The sequence below is a fragment of the Danio rerio genome, chromosome 12, assembly GCF_049306965.1.
Source record: "Danio rerio strain Tuebingen ecotype United States chromosome 12, GRCz12tu, whole genome shotgun sequence".
Taxonomy (NCBI): Eukaryota; Metazoa; Chordata; class Actinopteri; order Cypriniformes; family Danionidae; genus Danio; species Danio rerio.
Window position 1 is genome coordinate 21,239,474 of NC_133187.1, and position 16,401 is coordinate 21,255,874.

The 16,401-nt window shown below is 34.9% G+C and overlaps 1 protein-coding gene across 2 annotated transcripts in view; it reads left to right on the forward strand.

Annotated features, from left to right (window-relative positions):
* Positions 1-16,401, forward strand: part of snx29 (sorting nexin 29) — a 247,162-nt gene that overhangs the window by 164,964 nt on the left and 65,797 nt on the right. The window lies entirely within an intron of this gene.

Here is a 16,401-nt window from a genome sequence, read left to right on the forward strand (position 1 = left end):
ATGAGTGGAAACAAACATATCTTTCTATTATGGTGAATTGTATTAGTTTGTTTTAGTTTGTTGTTGTGTGCTTTTGTGATACAGATACAGTTTCACATACATACTGTACCAACCGAAAAACATCGCCTAACATGGATGCTTTAAGTGATCAGTTTTGTTCTCAGTTTGAAAATTTAGGATACATTTTTGAGCATATTTAGTACTTCTATTCCTCAGCAGCGCAGCAAATATTGTACTTGACACAAGATTCTGTTTGCAGGAATAAAAGTTTATTCACAGCTGGGAACCAATTGGTCACAGCAACCAAATGAGACCCCTGAACAGAAGAATACATTTATGTTGATATTTTGTAAATGAGTAAAAATCAATGTCAAAATCAAGTACCCCTCATTGGTGATTGGTTTGCCTTGAATCATTTCACTGTTAGGTCTACTGTTTTAAACACTGTTTTTTTGACCTAGTATAGATTATTTAATCACTGGAGACATGATCTTTGATCTGAGCATCATTAGTCTGTACTTTTCTGAACATTCAATATTGAACCTACCCTTTTAAAATCTTCTAAGGCTATTATAAAAATGTCACATTTTCCATCACCAACTCAATAGCTTGAATTGTGCTGATTTTTAAAAAACAAGCCAATAAAATAACCATTATTGACAGCAAAATTTGATTGATGGTGAATGAGTTTTGAATGAGAATCATTTTAGCAGTGTTATCATGACAGCACAGTAGCGCTATTGCAAGAAACAGGAATAAGTATGCTATAGAAATGTTTTTTTTTTCTGCATTTTATTTGAACAAACATTGATTTTCCAGATATTATATATGATTCACCTATAGATAAGTATTTATGCACATGAATTGGCAGTGCTGCGTAGCATAGCCTTTTTTTGGGCTCATATTTTTGGCTGTTTTCCACAACTTTAAAAATTGTATAATTAATGTTATTGTTGTTTTGTTTTCTTTCAATTAGGACTGCCTTATTATTTGTGTTTGGAACATATTGATTTAATTTTGTGAGCTTCCACTAAACATGCATTTTATATGCGTTTCATGCAGTTACATACAGCATTAAAATGTGAAATTTCATGTGATTTGCATTATTTCAACTGCTCGTTGACGCAAATTTATAATCAGCCAATCACATGGCAGCAACTCAGTGCATTTAGGCATATAGACATGGTCAAGATGATCTGCTGCAGTTCAAACCGAATATTAGAATAGGGAAGAAAGGTGATTTAAGTGACTTTGAACAGTTTGTGCCAGACGGGCTGGTCTTAGTATTTCAGAAACTGCTGATATGCTGAAATTTTCTATCACAACCATCTCTAGGGTTTACAGAGAATGGTCTGAAAAAGAGAAGATATCCAGTGAGCAGCAGTTTCATGGACGCAAATGCTTTTTTCGGTTCAGGCTGGTGGTGGTGGTGTAATGGTGTGGGGGATATTTTCTTGGCATATTTTGGACCCATTAGTAGATATGGGTTCATCTCAGACTGGTTTCTTGAACATGGCAATGAGTTCACTGTACTCAAATGGCCTCCACAGTCACCAGAGCTTAATTCAATAGAACACCTTTGGAATGTGGTGGAACGGAACATTCGCATCATGGATGTGCAGCTGACAAATCTGCTGCAACTGCATGATGCAATCATTTCAATATAGACCAATAATATGTGAGGAATATTTCCAGTACCTTGTTGAACCTATGCTATGAAGGATTAAGGCAGTTCTGAAAGCTAAAGGGGGTCCTACCCCCTTTTAAGTTTTGGTAAGGTGGACCTAATAAAGTAGCCAGTGAGTGTGTCATGGTGTATGTTATCAATGGAATTAATGTTAAGTCAAATAAATTGTTTAGTTTTGTTTTCTAGAAAGTGTCTCGTTCTGCTTTATTAAAGCTTTCCATCTTTTTATTTAGCTGTAACGGGTTTGAGGGGAACTAATATAATGCTGTAATAAGTTAGTTACATATAATAAATGTAATATGGTTACTGATATCTTATTATTTCATTTATTGCACTACTAATTACCCAAAACACTTCTGCAAGCCTGACAAGAAAGATCTGGCAGCTAATTATTTAGAAATGAAGTCCAGATGGGAAGTTTCACAGAAATGAATCACAATTTAAGTATCACCGAAAGCTCAACAAGCATAATGTGTAACACACAAGTGATACATGGCTACTAGAAGTCCATTTGAGGCCAATGATCAAACAAGTCTTTGTTTCATACATGTATGTTTAAAAATTGTAGGATTGTTCATTTTAGTACAGATTTGCATTGAGTTATAGTAAGTATCACTTAGCATGTGGCTTTGTTTCTTCGTTTGTACTTTTTGTATTTTTAAAAAAAATATACATTATTTTCTTAGTATTTACAAAATGGTAGTCCACTCTGAAATGTGACATTTAATAGGCAATTTAGATTAAGATTCATGGACAAGAATCTAAATTTTTGTTGTCTATGCTGGTCTTCAGTATTTGATGGCCTGAGATCAGTCCAGATGGCATTTCTATAGTTATCACACTTTCTTAACATTTGAAGCAATGGACCTGGGGCAGATTGCCTATAAACTGTGATGGGGCTTGGGAAATGAGAGAGATCTATATGAGACATGTACTGGTATATCTAGAGCAAACTAATTTAGGTAAATGAAACTTTCATTACCAACAGGTAATTTCTTGCTGAATGAGTCTGGCTATGTATGAGCTGAGCTGAATTGTCAGTATTGCACCAGATTTCTAACACTGGTAGAAAGATGTAATATAACCATGTATTTTTAGCGGGAATAGGGCCAGATTGGAAAGAATATTTGAATTATCTTATATTAACCATAGTTTTGGGTGACGATACATTAAAACAAACAGTTTTTGAGATTTCATAAACTAATTCCCTCATAGGACTTGGGTCAATGGCCAGTCACACGGCACATTAAAGAGTCAGTTTGATTTATTTCTCTCAAGAGCGTAATTATAATTATCAGAAATAAAATGAATTTAACTGTTGCCTCACAGCATGAAAGTCGCTGGTTTGAGTCCCGACTGGGCCAGTTGGCATTTCTGTGTGGAGTTTGCATGTTGTTTCTGTGTAAGTGTGAGTTTCCTCCAAGTGGTCCGGTTTCCCCCATTGGATTAACTAGATTKKTGTGTGTGTGTGTGTGTGTGTGTGTGTGTGTGTGTGTGTGTGTGTGTGTGTGTGTGTGTGTGTGTGTGTGTGTGTGTGTGTGTGTGTGTGTGTGTGAATGTAAGAGTGTATGGGTAGTGGGTTGTGGCATAAAACATATTGGATAAGTTGGCGGGTAAGTTTCTGACTAAGCAGAAGAAAAATCAATGAATGAATAAATATATTTGCGATGCAGAAATAAACACTGCTGATGCAGTTGGAGACGGCAACTTAAAGAAAATATTTATGTGCGAATCAATCAACTGATTTTAATAATGTTTATAAAAAGAGTAAATGCGAATTTACTTGGGTAAAAGCCAAAACAGGTTCTGTGCTACAGGCCTTCTGGAATGATCATCAAGTTTTTTATTTTATTTTTTACTTTTGCTGTCCAATCAGAACAGACTTCTGTGACCCGTCTTTTACACCATTCCCCATTTGTTATTTTTCTAATTGAATCATTCACATTTCCTGGTAAATCCAGCTGCTGTTACACCTCTAATAAACATCTTAGTTGAGCCAAATCTCTAATTGCCCTCATCACATTCTGGCGCTTGATCGCACTAACCCAGACTAACAGTTTTTATGTGTCCATCTGCCGCTGTCTCCTCAGTGCTGTCTGCAACGCTCGCTCTCTCTCTATCTATCTGTCTATCTTTCTCTTTATCTTTGCGTTCTCTTTCTCTCTCTCTCTCTCTCTCTTTCTCTTTGCGTTCTCTCTCTCTCTCTCTCTCTCTCGCTCTCTCGCCTACGCCATTGTTTGAGCCAACCTACGATGGCCAGAATTTTAGAGGGCATCACGCCTCAAGACTTACAATAAAAGTGATCGATGCATGTTGGACAGAAAGGTCAGCCTGGCAATGACACACCAACTTCATGTCTAGATTATTTGTGTGTGTGTGTGTGTCCTTTAATTTTGTTCTTATTTTAACAACATTTCAGCATTTTATTTTTAAGGTGACAATTTGTTTGTCAATTATTGAAAGTAACTGTTTCTCAAGTAGTTTTTTTTACATTTTTGTTCAATTTTTTTATGTGTATTTTGCTTTTTAAGACCGCATTTATTCGATCACAAATATCGTAAAAAAATGTGTAATATAATAAACTTATTTTAACACGTACAGTAAATAGTGATTTACTACTTTTATTTATTTATTTGTTTATTTGTTTATTTATTTATTTGTTTATTTCTAAACATAATAATTTTAATAACTCATTTCTAATAACTTATTTATTTTTATCTTTGCCATGATGACAGTACATAATATTCTAGATATTTTTCAAGAAACGTCTATACAGCTTAAACTGACATTAAAGGCTTAACGAGGGTAATTAAGTTAACTAGGCAGGATAGGTAATTAAGCAAGTTATTGTATAATGATGGTTTGTTCTGTAGACAATCGAAAAAAGTATAGCTTAAAGGGGCTAATAATTTTGACCTTGCAATGGTAAATTAAAAACTGCTTTTATTCCAGCCAAAATTAAACAAATAAGACTTCAGACATACTTTAAAAGTTTCCTTGATCTGTTAAACATAATTTGGGATATATATATATATATATATATATATATATATATATATCCTAAATTATGAAGTGCATTAAAATATGCATTTTTATTCGATGTTTGATGTAATTTCCACCGAAACACAAAAAAGGGAAGTAGCTCCTCCTCTTTTTAAAAAACAGCCAATAGCGCTTTGTTTTATCACAGCTCTGCATTAGATTTGATTATGATGTGATGAGAAACTAGTGTGAGTTGACGGGAATAAAACCGTTGGTTCATTTGGGCGAAACTACACTGTAAACAAGAAAAAAATGGACTCAAGTTAAAATGTTAAGGCAACAAACTTCAGGAGATTTTTAAGTTGACTCAACTTGCAACCCAATTATTGCAAATGACTGGATTTGAGTAAACTTAAATGTCCTGAAGTTTGTTGCCTACATCAGTTTTATATATTCTAAATGCTATTTTTTTGTCACTGTTTTGGAGCACACTAGCTTATAGATATCTTAAAAACTACTAATACTCATACTAACATTTGAAAAACTGTATTTTAATTTTATAGGGCCTTTAATATTGATTCACAGATTTTTGTTATCTAACTGTGACCGTTGTACTTTGTTTCAAGGACTGTTTTCCTGTTTGAATGAGGAAAGCTTATTAAAGCTAAAGCGAATTTGACCAATCATGCATGTAAGCATGCTTTAACAGGAGTGCACACAGGGTTTTACTCATATTTTAAGCTTCTTCAATGTCATCTGGAAGGATAACTGTTGAGCTTTGAACATGACAGGCACACGCAAACGCTCGCACGCACGCACGCACACACACACACACCCCCACACACACACCTGCTTACACTCTACACACAGGTGACAGATGTTGCTGCTGAATGTTCCTAATGAAAAACTCTCTTCTCACTCTTACTGCTCCCTCTCCTCTTTTCCTTCCTCTCTCTGGCGCTGTCTTCCCTTTTACACCAGGACTCTGGCACAGCAATCTTCCAAATGGATTCTATTTTCTGCCTAATTTGGCAAATGTTTTGTCTCGGTAGAACTGGAGTGTAGAATGAACTTGGGGGTGGGTGTCAAATTGTAGGGCCGTGTACCATGATGAGTGTGCTTTCCCGAATCGCTGCTCAAAACTCTATAATTAGATTTTACTTCTGAATAGAGTTAAGACACGCTAACCTAGTTTTGCACACAACATCCTGCTTCTGTTCAGATAACACAACAGTTGATTTCTCTAATTGCCTTTTTTGGGTTCTGTTAAGCTTATGTTGGAACATGACTCTCTTAAATGTAGTTTTCACACGCTCACTGTTTTATTTCATTTGTCAACATTGATTCACATCATTTTTTTAGCCTTTTTAAAGTAAAGAAACACTTTGCGACATCCTAACTAAATGTTTCTCATCTAAATTGTGTGATTTATTATTTATTTTTTGTCATGTAGAGCTTGTTTTATTATAGCAAATGCATATACTATGTACTGTTTAATCAGAACATATCATTGGGTTTTTACAACTTACTGAATTGCTGCAGAAAAACAAGAATGCTAATGTTGTTGTGTCAAATATTGTGAGTTTTGCACATATTTATCCAATGAGAGAAAAAAGTGGGGTCTAAGGATTTTGTTTGCTTGTTTGTTTTAGCTCTGTTGGATGCCCAAACTACCATTAAAACCCCCTTAAAAATTAAAGTGACACACTATTTTTTATTTACCAATTGGTTAATATTAGACATTTGTGTCTTAAAGACATTCATTCATTCATCTTCTTGTCGGCTTAGTCTCTTTATTAATCCGGGGTCGCCACAGCGGAATGAACCGCCAACTTATCCAACATGTTTTTACGCAGCAGATGCCCTTCCAGCCGCAACCCATCTCTGGAAAACATCCACACACACACACTTATACACCACGGACAATTTAGCCTACCCAATTCACCTGTACCGCATATCTTTGGACTGTGGGGGAAACCGGAGCACCTGGAGGAAACCCACACGAATGCAGGGAGAACATGCAAACTCCACACAGAAAGCCAACTGAGCCGAGGCTCGAACCGGTGACCCAGCCACCTTCTTGCTGTGAGGCGACACCACTACTTACTGCGCCACTGCGTCGCTGTCCTAAAGACATTGTTCTTCAATTCAGCTTGATTTTGGCAAAATGTTAAACATTTATTGACAAACAGTTGTCCAACCAGTAATGTAAAATGGCTAGTTCTAGCTGCTGTAAAGTGCTTTACAAACATACAGTAACTGTTGTTTGTTTTAGTCATTTTCCATTATTTTTGATGAACTGTTCTCTTTACTTAATTATTCCATTTCTAATCTGGGCAAATCAGACTGCAAAGTTTTTGGAATGTAATACAAATGCGTCAGTTGTTGTCTTGGTAAGGCAAGTTTAGTGTAAATAGCAATACAGATAAGGATTAAATATTTGTGTTTTGGGCACAGTTTTTTTTGTTAATTACTACATTGGTTGATAGATGAATTGATTGATTGATTGTCTAATATCAATAGTGCACTTACTGTATACTGTACCTAAGACTATAGAATAAACAAGACATGTCACTTGTATTGTTTTGAATGGGGAAATCTGTAAAAAGTCAATAGGGATATTGAAGCCCTGTCTACTAATACAGGACCCAATCATCGATCACTATAAACAGACGTTTCTCCAGGGGAAATCTCGGACCTGACATGTGCTTTTACGACAGTTTTGTGGTCAACAAACACTCTGGAATCTCGGCGAATATTTGCTTCAAATATATCCACATAAATTTGGAAATCTCTACTTTTAAATGAAGCAACTATACTTGAAAACAAAAGTTTTTTTGGTTTTGTAATCTGTATGAAATGAACGCGGGACACAGCTTATCCTGTCAAACGCACATCACCTGACACCAACTACTCAAACACTCACAGACTTGTAAACACAGAGTTGCTGTAATTTCTGGAGGAGATTCACCATCAAGAGCAAGTTGTGCTTTAGAAGACCAGTGCGATCTGACAGAGTATGATAATGTGTCACACGGCCATAAATGAGGTTGGTGTCGTGGTCTAGTTCTTTTTCAAGTGCGCTTGCGCATTAGCTTGGTCAACCTGAAAATAGTTGTTGTTTCATTTTGTTGCTGATTCCAAATATGTAATGTAATCTTGGCAAACAGTTTTGCAGAATTTGATGTCTTCTCATTTAGACAGAATGCCCGTGTATACTGCCCGTGTATGCTTCACATGTGAATGTCTAAATGTGCATAGAATCTCATTCTCAGAAGAGTTGATAATAATTTCATGCTGTACCAAGCTCAATGGAAACACAACTTTAACTGAACCTGAATGTTCATAGAAGTTTTTGTCGCAAAAGTGGAAAACAGGCTTTTGTTTTATTTAGTGACATCTGTGATGTAATCATTTTTTAAAAAAAGCAAAAGCTCCTTGAAGCAATGGTTTACAGGGAATTTAGAACAGCTAAGGAGTTTTTGGCCACTTATCGGTTTTAGATTTACTGTAAACCACAACGTTTTGCTTTATCAAAGCAATCACTATGGCCATCACTTTGACCAAATAGTAGCCATTAACTTTCAATGTTGGAAAAATAATATGGAACTCAAATGTTTTGTTACCAATGTTCTTTCAAATGTCTATTTCTGTGTTTAACAAAAGAAGGAAACTGATTATTCTGAGTGAATGATTTTGGAATAGCCATTATTTGGTGAGTAGTCCCATTTAAACTCGTATTTTCCCCTTAAAGCAGGGGTCACCATCTCGTTTCTGGAGGTCTGGTGCCCTGCAGGGTTCAGCTCCATCTTGCCTCAACACAACTGCCTGGTTGTTTCAAGTATACCTAGTAAGACCTTGATTAGCTTGTTCAGGTGTGTTGGATTAGGGTTGGAGCTAAAATCTGCAGGACACCGGACCTCCAGGAACAAGTTTGGTGACCCCTGCCTTAAAGCAATAACCTGTCAATCTGTAATTTACAGTGTTTAGCAAAGTTTTTAACTTTTATTTTGCATCACTTTTGTATGGCTTTGGAAATACAAAGCTTCTACCATACAGTACTGTGATGATATACAGTACATTGCATTTGGATATAACCTTGACCCTTCCTATAGATGACCCTGCTTGTGGCCAATTCACAGCTTCTCTAACATTAGACACAACAGCACAGTTGGCTCCTCTTGTATTGCCTAGCTACAGTATCAGTTGTAGAAGCCAGTGCATCACTGATGGCAAGTCTGAAGCTTGTTGATGGCAAAAGTGCAAAATGAGCCCTGTGGGTGGTTTGAACATTTCCATTTTTTCCCACAGTAAATCCTATATTGGACAAATTAGAATAATGCACATAATTCTAGGATCGACTAAAAGACAAATCTCTCCAGGGAGCCCTCAGCAGGAAGAGACCTCGCACTCCGGCAGCCAGTGATTTGTGCACTGACAGCTGTAGTTAAGCTGAATGGGCTCAGTAGAGAGTATCTATAGCTAGAAAGACGGTGTGAGATGAAGAGGATGCCACCTTATATGATTCCAGCGGAAAACACAAGGGGTCAAACCACTGCTTTTACCACAGCTGGGCACCACCAATTAGACATGCTGCCAAACTGACATTAATTCCCTGCATTTTGTGTTCAGACAAGATCTCACGCTTGCCTGCTGCTGGAGCACTGACAAATATGGTGTGAGGTTTCTGAGCCGGAACAAAGATTTTCTTTTTTTTTATATATATATATATGTGTGTGTGTGTGTTTGGTGTGTGTGTGTGTGTCAGCGGTAAATCGGCACAAAATGCCTTTTCTCCGCACCTCGTGGTATCTCCATAAGGAACACTTCTTCCCTCAATATGGATATAATGAGATATTGTAAAAGCTTTCATAGCTGGGCTAAATATTAGCATCCTCCCCCAGGCTGACATTTGCTTTTAGTATGAATCATACACGGGCTGCTCTTTTCTTCTCTCCTTTCATTGTTTCTCAAAAAAGATAAATGATTTTTCCATTATACTGTCCATAGTGGAAGTAATACACGTCTGCGAAGGTACACAAGTCTAATACACATTTCCTCCATTAAACAGTCATGTACAAATGAATAGACCAATGGCTTTTTTTTTCCGGTGACACTTGCCAATGGTTATAAATTATCCACACTGCTATTACAGCTCTAGATTAATTAGAGCAGATTAATGTAGTCATTTTTATTTTGCCATTATTTCTTTTTACGTGATGTTACTTTTTTTAACTGCGAGTTACATTGAAATCTGACCAACTTGACCATAGGCTTGTACTGTATGTAGATTTAACATTTGGAGATCAAGTTCAAGGAGCTCAAGTTCAGAAGAAGTTCCAGATGAAATAGGATAACTTTACGTATGATCAGATAATTTTACATATATTGTTTTATTTCAAGATACAGTATGCATTTGCTCAACATTTCTGCTTTTGAACTATGATGCATGTTAATCTCTATGTTTCTATTCGCCTATTTTTATAAAAAATTTAAATATGTGCATAAAAATGGTAGATGGAAATGGCAAGATGTACATAACTGAGTAGGATAAACTTTTTATTTAAAAACAAATAATGCGCATAAACTGTGATGGAAACACTTTTACTGAACAAATTCCAGTATGCACAATAAAAAATGTCATGTGATTTTATTATAAGAGATCATGTGATGATCAAAATGTACGTGAATGGACAGACCAGCAGGCTGAGCACATTGTAAAGCATCTGAAATGTTTTGGTCATTCAAAAACGCTCTTATCATCTTAGCATTAGTGTTAAAATATTATCAATCACCTCCAGAATCAAGAGTGTCTTTGCTCGTCTCACGCCTTCAAATGCCACCATGTGTTTACTGCGTGTCGGTGTTGTCTTCTGAAGTCATTTATTAAATAAAGAAAACATTCACCCAGCTTCTCCTACTGTAACAAATTCCATTTTTAATTTTGGTATTTGGCTCCAGTTAATCAGGATGTGACGATTTTGTTCTCTTTGACTCGATTTTGTTCACTTTTTGAATGCTGCTCTATTCGGACAAGGTTTATTTGATATTGCTATTTTGCGCATAAATTAAATTTGCATCTTTGGATGGAAACATAGCTAAAGTTACATTAGTTGCTTTGGTTCATTTTGTTTTTAGTTTTTGTTTTTAGTTTTTTGTAGGGCCAGACAGAATCTGTGGAGAATTTTTGTAAAAAATAAATCTGCGGATTTATGGGGAATGATATTGGGAGTGTCATAACTAAAAACTTAATATATGAAATAAAAAATAATACATTTTTTCCTTGTATTTAATGTTTACAATACAAATCTAATTAGATCCCCTTGTTTGGTAAACAAAGCAAGTCACTCATAATATATCTACTAAAAGACAGAAAATATTACTTTGCAAACTGTATTGTAAGTAAATCATATAAACACTTTTATTTTAGTCAATAATATTACTGGGATTAATTTAAAACCTGAATAAATATAAATTTACACAAGTAATTAAACAGACTCAATGATGGGCTAAAAATCTGGGGATTTCTGTGTGCGCAGATTCCGTATGGGCCTACTTATTTGTTTGTATATGAGATATTTTAGATAAAATCAAAGAGCTCTCTCACCCTCTTTAGCATAGGTCAGAGCCATGGCTCATACGAACTCTAAGAGCAATTTCTGCACCAAAAAGATGCAAAAACAACTGTCCTCTAATTATCCACAAAAAGTCCTGCTGTGAATTTACTACAGGCCAACACAATGCATGCATGCATGCGGTTGCTGAATTTAATGGCAATATGCCATATTAGCTGTAGTAAATGCACATCCTAATAAGGATAAGAAATCATAGCCAAACAAATGAATTTTTACAGGTTTTTTTGGCACACAATATTGTTCTCCTAGCATTGTATGATAATCAGTGAAGTCACAAGTAATAGATTATCTGTGTTTTTGGTTCCATTAAACTGCTCACAATGTTCAATGGAAAAAAAAAAATAAATAAATAAATAAAATTTTTTATATATATATATATATATATATATATATATATATATATATATATATATATATATACATACAGTATATATAAATTTTTTCGCGTGAACTAATCAGCATATGGTTGTTACACTTGACCCAGAGTAGACCTCTTACAGTACGTCAACGCATTCTGATTTTGCACATGCTAATACTTGTAGTCTTGTTCTGTGTTCACATAGACAGTCATTTAAACTTTTTATTGGTAAAGTGCCAAAATAAGTTTACCATTATTTGTGAAAAGGTCCTGTTCAAACATGATCTCTTGATGTTAATTTGCCTGTAAAAACTACAGTATATGTGTGAAGGCACTCAACATGAACATAAACCAAAAAAACAACCACACAATAAACAACACACTAGAAAGCAAACAGCTACGTGCAAACATCATTGTATGGAACAACAAAGTGTGTTAAAACAGCCTAGAAATTCATAGCAGTCACGCAGAACAACCTAGCAACAGAGCAGTTTAATAATATTTAATTTTCCATACAAAATTGTAGACTTCCCTATAGCATGTGAAAAACAGTATGTAAGCCAAGTAGTTTGCCCAAATTTAAAGCTGCGCCCCAAATCGCATTCTTATGCACTATTCTGCGCCATTTTGTAGTATAAATAGTGTAAGTAGAGTGTTCACACTGAAAACTCTAAAAATAATAAGAGCACTTTAATTACCCGGATGATGCACTCATTCAGCCGGTAAAATGAAGTGTGGAATGATGGACACTTCACGCACTCAATGACCGCAGTTTTGCTTATGTAGCGGAAGGGGCGGAGCTATTGGGCGCACATGTTGGATAACTTTATTTATTTTGGATGGTGAAAGCAAAATTCTCCTATGAGAGTGATTATAGCGCCTCCCGATGGTGTATACGGTTATACTCATGGCAGGTATTATTTGATAATTCGGTTGTTTATTTCACTGATTTGGCAACCGTCTAACGTCATTAGGGAAAAGGTTTGTATTTCTGCTTAGTAAAAAAAAACATTAGTGTGCCATTTGGGACGACACCACATACATGTACTATCCTGTTGTTGAGTGTGTAAGTGCATAAGTACATAGTGCATATGTGCATAGTGTATAGTGTGCCATTTGGGACGCAGCTTATAAAATTGGAAAAACAGTGTGCGAAAAATTCCTATATGACCTACTAAGTGGACTTAATGGACATTTGACTATCTCAGCAAACCAAGGAAGAGAATTTGCTGTATAAATGGGAGTTAAGCAATTCAACTGAATGGTCATGGTATGATTGGTCATGGTCGGTCATGTAATAATGACAACATGGCGAGCACAGTACTTCCAAATTCCATTCATACTACTAATTTTCTTACTCTCTAAAGAGCTCTCTAAAGGTTGTGAAGTAAAGTCACATTCAAATATAATAGCTACTCTAGTAGTGTAAAATCAGAACATTTTCAGAACATCTTAACAACCCTTAACAACAGGTTTTCAACAACTCAAACACCCCAGCAACCACACAGCAACATGTTAACATCAGTCACAACACTTTAGCAGTGTTTAAACTTCTCAGAACATCTTAGAAATCAGTTTTTTAAACAATTAAAATCAAGGTTGTACTTGAATGAATGACTATTAATAATCAAAAGAGAACTTGAGGTGAAATTCAATAAAAATTGTCTCCACGCTTGCTCTTTTTTGTTGTTTTGCTTGATTGGGTTAATTCCTGAATTTCTTGACGTTTTGCCAGGAGTTTTAGTTTTAAATCAGGTTTGATTTATAATTGCCAAAAAAAAAAAGTGAAAGCTGGATTCCCTTCGTTCCCACTTCGTTTTTTGTGAAATTAATTTGCGATTATTGAGGGGGAAGTGATTGCTCTTTAGAGGATGATTTGTTTCCATAAATATGTATGCTAATGAGGCCGCCTCTATGAGATTATGATAGCTTTAATACACCGTCAGTTTGTCATTTTGATTTCCTTTAGTTAAGGCCATAAAGCCTCCCTTGCGCATAAGAGTGTGTGCGGTTTAGTGCGGATGTTCATCATTCTTTGAGTATTGTAGCAGCTTCTTTGAAATATCCCTCTGATTAATATGTTTGGAGAATTTCAAGGTTTAATCATAAATAAGATTTGCATAAGGCAGTTGCTATCAAGCTAATGCGTTAAGAGAATTAAATTAAACTTTATAAAGCATCAACATCCTATATTCATGATCGCGCCAAAGCAGGCTGAACTCAAACCGAGCACAGGCTATTAAAGATAATGGCTATGAGTGAAACTGTAATGGCCTGCTGCTTGTGACTAAGCCTTATTTGTTATTCAGCTCACTCTCGTTTTTAGACCTGCTAATGTGATTTTTACAGTCATTCCGCCATGTCTGTCCTCCAGGTGCATTATGGGAAAGAGTTATTGTTCTGGTTCATGGTTCTTGAGAGATCATGGTGCGTGGGGTTGACATGACCTAATTTGAACAAGTAAAAACAAAAATTACAACGTTTATTTTCTAGTTGACATTATTAACTTTAAGTTGAACAATGAATTCATGTAAGTTAATGCACCGGAAATGTTTAATTTGGCTATCTTTAATCAAAATCTAACCAATTGTTTACTCTCTGGAATGACAGTCTTTCTCTGCAATGACAGCTTGACGACTTGTCAAGGCCCTTAAACCATCAGTTTACTATAAGGGAAGGACGAGAGTAGCAGCAAAAAAATAAAACCCTGCCCCCTACGCAATATTCAGTTTTAGTTGAAAATATGTTGTTGTACTGAAATAAAACTCTGCAGCAACTTTTGGTTAACATGGACTCATGATATGTGACAGTTAAATCTTGCTTTTAATTTATTTAATAGCGTCATGTAATTTATGATAAGGCTTTGTAGTGTTATAGAGTTGATTTGAAAATTTGGAATGTTTTTTTATGTAAAATGAATGGTAATTCAAAGCACTTACCATAAACAGGAATAAATGAGACAAGTATAGGAAAAAAAAATTATTATCCCTCTTCATTAAAAATAGATAAAATCAGATTAAAGTGTTTTAAAAAGGTTTTAAAAGAATGGAAAAAAGAAAGGCACAATAGTGTGATCTGTTGGAAAGAGCACAGGGCTCATTCAGTAAACGCACATCTAAATAAATGTGTTTTAAGTCTTGATTTGAACATTCTTAATGCTGGAGCACATCTAATCATTTCATTTCTGGAAGCTGATTCCAGCAGTGGGGGGTGTCGCTAAAGGCAGATTCACCCTGCTTTGACTAAAGTCTTAGTTCTCTAGTTTATTTGATCCTAAATATCTGAGTGATCTGTTAGGTTTGTATTCAGTGAGCATATCTGTAATGTATTAAGGTTCTAGGCCGTTTGGTGATTCAAATAATAATGCTTTAAAATCTATTATGTATGTAACTGGGAGCCAATGTAAAGACATGAGGACAGGTGTGATGTGCTCTGATTTTCTGGTTCTGGTCAGAATCCTGACAGCAGCGTTCTGGATAAGCTGCAACTGTCTGACTGTCTTTTTGAGAAGGCCAGTGAGGAAGTTTTTAAAGTAATCCACCCTACTGGTGATAAAAGCATCAACAAGTTTTTCTAAGTCTTTAAGCATCTATGCTAAACATTGTTGCAATGTCTTTGAGATGATAATATGCTGATTTACTTACTGCTTTGACATGACTACTGAAACTCATATCTGACTCCAGAATAACACCAAGACTCTTGACCTTATTTTTTGTTCACAAAAATAGTAAACAACCAAAAATAATTTCACCACTGAAAATAATAAAAATGATTGGAGTTTGAAGCATTTAGTTGTAAAATGATTATGTTTTAGTTTTAGTATTTTTTTATGCTGTTATTGTTTTGGTAATATTTTAATTTTGGTTAACTAAAATAACTCTAGATTTGTTGGTTTCTTAAAATTCATCTTCACGCATCCATTAATAATTTGAATAAATGCAGCCTTAATAAGCAAGATCATTAAAAAAACATAAAATTTATTTAACTTTTTTCAATACCTTTTATAGTTTGAATTGTTAATTAGTATTTTAATGTTTATTATCTCATTTGTTATTTCTTTCTAGTTTTTAAATGTAATTAAAGTGTATATTTTAATGCAATGTAATTTTTAAAAAAATGTAGCCCGGAGAAAATAATTTCCAGTAACATATAAAATAGACAAATAAAAAGCTTAACAAACACTGTAAAAAATAAAGTCATAAATGATGTTTCCATTTTTCATGTTTTAATGTTTTAGTATTCCCTGTTTATTTATGCTTTTCAACTGCATTATGGGACCTTGATCTTTCTTCAAACAAAACTTTGTAAAAGTGACTTTTATTAACATTTTTAAAAGTTTAAAGTTCTATACAATGGTGTAAAGTAACAAATTACAGACACTCAATCTACTGTAACAAAGGTAGTTTTTCTCAGGATTTGTAATTCACCAAGTGGCTTAATTAATGTGTACTTTTACTTTCACTTAAGTACATTTTTAGAGCAGTTTCGGTACTTTTACTCCACTAATTTCCTTAAACATGCAGTCACTACTTTGTTACTACTTGTCTTTGGGGATTAGAAAAATCAGTCCTGTGTTACCTGTCCAAAGAAGTAAATGTAAGTAACAGACACGTAGAAGAAAAGAGGTAAATGGCATCATAATGAACTACCTCGAGACATGGACAATTTATAATTGCATCAAACAGTTTGGAATATACAGAAACTGTTAACGTATATTTTTTATCAATACTTTTGAATGG